At 44.7% G+C, this 5,000-nt stretch overlaps 1 annotated feature.

Annotated features, from left to right (window-relative positions):
* Positions 1-5,000: part of a repeat region (first copy of large repeat M) that runs on past both edges of the window.

Here is a 5,000-nt window from a genome sequence, read left to right on the forward strand (position 1 = left end):
CTCCGATCGATCCCATTCCTAGTCTTCGTACTAAGCCCTGTTGCCTTACCCCTAATCAAGCTTGCTTTCAGCCGAGATCGCCCTTCAGTAGTTGCCCTCCTCGCCCCATTCAATAGAAAGTTGACTTACACGCCTTACTTGATAGGAGGCTTCAGGGAAAGAGATCCGAGAGTTTTGACAGTAGTGGGAAGAGTTTGAAGACTTTCCGCTCATCTCCCGCCTTCGACTTGAAAGCGAGAGGCTTTTCGCTCCTCTCCTGCTTGGAAGCTCTCTTTTAGTCGGAGAAGTGCTACCTGTCGACCGTTAGGGAGACTACCGTCGACCGACCTGAGGAGGGAGACTACCGCCCCTGAGGGGCTTGTTGCTAGAGGCATCCCCTCAAATGAGATTTCTAAACTCTACAACCGCTCCGGTTTGAGCAATAAGAGCCCGCCTTCCGGGTCCTATATTCTAGTTACTAGCTTCAAAGGAACTACTAAAAGAAGGAGTCAAAGCATCGGAGAGTGCTACCTACGAGTGAGTCACCCGCCTGGTTACCTGTCCTTATGAAGGAAGGTGCGCATGAAAGTCTTTACGGAAGACCATCAAATTACTGATTAGGAAGGTCTTTAAGGAATGAACTTCTATTACAGGGATTCTTTTATTAAGACCTTTCGGATAGATAGCCCTATTGAATGAAGGTTGAACACCAACCCGCCTGGAAAGCTAAGAGTCGGCAAAGACCTAGCTGTCGAGGAATGAAAGAAGTCGCTTTCTAGGAGAAGGAGTACGAGGAAGTCAAGTCACAGGCAAGCAACCAACAGGCTAAGAGCTATCTCCCAACCTCTCCCTTATTGACAAAATGAGAGGGATTTCAGGCAATTAGCATATAAGAATTCCTGCCCTAGAAGATCGCATTTCTGACTTGAGCACCGTCTTTAGGCATTTCAGTTCTCAGGATCTTACGAAGAAAGGCTAAAGATCGTACTGAACACAACCCTATGATATGAGTGAAGGCGAGCCAGGAAAGCACCCTGAACTCATAGGGTGAAGGCGAGGAAGCTTTCAAAATTTCAGGGGCTCCTCTAAACAAGAGTTTTGACTAGGTAGATTTGCCCTTCTACGCCGTTTTAGGTGAGTTCGGACTCAATCATTGACCGGAGATTGGGACAGAGCGGATGGCAACTAGCTGACTTCTTCCTGTCACTCGTACAGATCTGATTGAAGATATTGCATTAGAAAGGGATACAAAGTAACTTCCGAAGATTGAAAGAGAGGCAATCCCAGTTCGATACTGGTCTTGTTGCACTTCTTCGAGTTAATGACGGATAGCCCGCTAGGGACTGCTTGGCTTGTTAGCGAGAAAGCGCATAAAAGAATGCCATTTCTCGATCGAGAAAATAGGCTCAAGTACATTAGTCCGTCACTGCCATTTTGACTAGGTGGATTTTGCCTTCTAGTTGACTTCTTTCTGCGGGATACCCTAGTTAGAGCAGTGAAACCTTTAAGGCAAGAGATGCGGGCAAGTCAGTCGCTAGAACTCCCAGATGCTAATAACTCGCTAGAAGGGGTAGAAAGCCTGTTCTTTTGGTACAAATCCTCTTTCTTGAATGAAACTAGCTAGCTGTCTTTGAAGTCAAGTACTTAGCCGGAAAGGCAAGTCCATCGCGGGCACTACCCGACTTATTTCGGTATTGCATATAAGTACAAGTTTAGATGTGGCCATCTAGACAAGTGAAACGGTCCTTGCTGTCGAAGTTTACTACTGGATAGGAATTCCATCGGTATGGCATTAGAACTGCTCGGAGAAGTTCGATATTGAAGGTATACAGTTCGATAGATCGGTATTGAAGTGAGATATTCAATCCTCTTTCTATTGAATGGTATTTCACTGCCTTTCATGTACAAGTATTGCAACTGAGACTGAGAGACAAGGGAGATCCCATTGAACTTGCCTTGATTGAATGAAGGCTAGCTGACTTCGATACTGAATGAACTCGCATGCTGGAGAACCGATGAGAGACATAGTCGATGCCAATATAGCTGTAATTTCACACTGAAGCTTTTCCCTTCGAAGAGTTGATCTTTCATTTCAAAAGTGGTCTCTCCCCAATGGAGAAATGATGCTAGCCCTTTTTCCTTCGATGACAGAGATTGAAATGGATAAAGTGGATTCTCCCTAATGGTGAAATGAGACTGATTTCAGTGATTGAACTGATGGCAACTAGCGAGCAATCTTACTCAATAGGGGCTTTCCATCTTAAAAGCCTTCCTTCTTGCTTGCTTGCGAGAAGGCTTTCTTGCGTTCTTGCTTAGCTGGGGAGGCAGTGGACCAATAAGCTAGCTGTCCCAACCAAGACAGGAGCTAGCCTCTTATCTTAAAGGCTATCGATTTCCTCCTTGAGGAGCAAGGAAGATCAGAGGTCACACTGGAAAGCTATCAACTAACCTGTAAGAAGACTCTTTCTTTGGGCTTCTTCTTAGTCCGTTAGGTAGTTGCCTAGAGCTATTAATAGACTGAAAGGGGAAGAACGACCAGTCTTCCTAGCGATGTACAATTCTTTTGGTATATGAAATCTCGATGTCTAGGTCAATTCAATATCGAACAGAAAGGTAGCAATTCTTTTGGCACAGTCTTTTGGTATATGCAATTGAGAAGCCAAAGTCAGATAGAAGGGCTTGCCTTCCGCACTTTCGTATACCAAATACGAATTGAGAAGTGACTTTGTACAAAAGTACATTGTACCATCAGTCAATCAAATTTCTCCTATCCATTTTGAACTTGATTTTGTACCAACTAAACCTAAGCCAATAGAGCGTCTTGCCTTCGCAATATCGAAGGAGAAATGTTGTCAATGCTTTCATAGATGCCATACAACCATCCCTTCCCCTCCTAGTCCAAGAAGAGCTTCCCCTCCTTCCAGGCCCTAAAAACCTTGCTTCCTAAGCATACTGATAAAGAATTAGCAGAGTCGTCTCCCTCCTCCTAAAAGAGAGAAGCGGGCTAACCCAAGAGAGAGACCAGCCATAATTGCTCTTAAGGTTAGTTAATGGCTTTCAAGGGCTGAGGGACATTAGCCACTCTCCTGCTCGTACCTCGCTAACAACCGTCAACAACCAGTGTTGCAACAACTCCTAAATCAATAGGGCCATAAAGACTAGTCCTACTTGCCCTAGAGATTAGTTAATAGCTTCAAAGACCGGCAGGAAGTCATACAACCTAGCTCTCCTTACTTGATAGGGGGTCGGATAGAGGGTCTAGTAAACTAGCTGAGTCATTCGAGAGGCTTCAAACTTGGCTAAGCCTTCACATAAGCGGGACTGCTTGCATGTCCATCATTAGATTTGCGGGGTAGTGGAGGGAGTGCTTCCTCTCCTTAACAGTCGAGCTCTTTCTTTCCTCTCAAGGAGCATGAGCGGAACGGAACGGTATCAAGTCTATTAGTCGGAGAGGTCGTACCGTCGAGCGAGTTGGGGAGCTCGACTAAAGCCGACCTGAGGGAGGCCTACAACCGTCGGTCTAGAAAGCTAGTAACTCGGATCTAGGACTAGGAAGGGAAGGCAACTACCCGAGTTCAGGGTCTGTTGGTTTAGAAGTTCTATATTGAAGTTTCGTAGTGAGATATTTCAGTTAGGTAGTGCTCCTTCTCGAATACCAGACTGAGAGTGGGAGATTGACATCCTTTCAATCTTGGCTAAGAGGACTATTCAAATCCTGGTGAAGTAAAGGACTATGAGAATTCTCAAGTCGATGCGAATATAGGGCCATTTTGATGCGGGAATTGTGCAAAATGAGACTTTCAGGGAGATAAGGCAGGGAAGCCATTAATGGTATTTCATTCGAAGTGGTGTATTTCAAGTTGGAGAGTTAGGGAATTCAATCTTGGTATTGAAAGTGCGGAATCGTATTGCCGAAGTGGGCTATTTGGATAGGAATGAAATAGGTTTTAGAAGGTACAAGTATTGAAAGAAATCCTGTTTACAATGAGTTCTCAATCGCAAGGTCCTACCCGAGTTACAGAAAGTTGCTGTCGGCAAAGAAGTCTTACCAAGGATAGCCACGGCTTTCATTGAAAAAGGATAGGCCACTCGCTGAGCGCCCTAATCAATGAGGATAGGTTTCGATGTGGGGTATTTGCTATATGGTATGGTACAAAGTCAGTTTCTAATTATTCGTGTGGGGAATGAACGCAAACCGCTTCAAGGCAACGGGCTATCTCCCAACTTTCACTTTAGGAATGCCTTTAAGGCTAGCTCTCTCCTTTGGTACTCAATTGGGTATATTCCGTAGTGAGATAAGGAATTCAATCGTATATGGTATTGTACAAATACAGTATGGCAGGATTGACTAGCGGGATGGTTTCAAAAGAAGGATTTCTTGCGGTATCGGTACTCAATAGGGAACTTAAGGGATAGGAATGTACTTTGAGTTCTCAATTCTATTGCATTAGAAAGTGGGGAATTCAATCGGTATGGTCGAAGGCAATCAACTGCCTGACTTCTGTAGATTCGTAGTGAGATTGACTGAATTCAGTTTGACTGAGAGTGAGCAAAAGCATCTTGTCAATTGAAACTGCGATTAGTAAATTGATTTCCAGAATCTAGTTGGACTTAGAGTCCGATGCCTATCTTGTAAGTCTTTACAGAATGGACTTTGACTTTTGAAAGTGTGGAATTTGGCAGGATTGAAGGTATTAGGTAAAAATCCACTTTCTTGAATGAAGTGGACTGGGAAGGGAATGCGAATAGGATAGGTTTGCGAAAGACCGAGGTCTTGACTTCTGCCTGTGCCTCTCGCTTTCATTCACAGGTTAGCCGAAGTCCTTTGAAGGTCTGCTTGCACGGAGATAGTGATTCGATCTTCCCTGCCTTCCTTCGTAGTGCTTGCGAGATGGACTCTTTCATCGGAGGGTGCTATTTCACCCATTGGTCTTGAGAAATCCTACTTCACCTACCTTTGGAACTCAGATCTCAAGAGAAGTCTTGACCGGACTACCGGACTCCCGGTCAGTGCTGCTAGA

This window comes from Lactuca sativa, mitochondrion, assembly GCF_002870075.4.
Source record: "Lactuca sativa cultivar Salinas mitochondrion, complete genome".
In the NCBI taxonomy this organism is placed as follows: domain Eukaryota; kingdom Viridiplantae; phylum Streptophyta; class Magnoliopsida; order Asterales; family Asteraceae; genus Lactuca; species Lactuca sativa.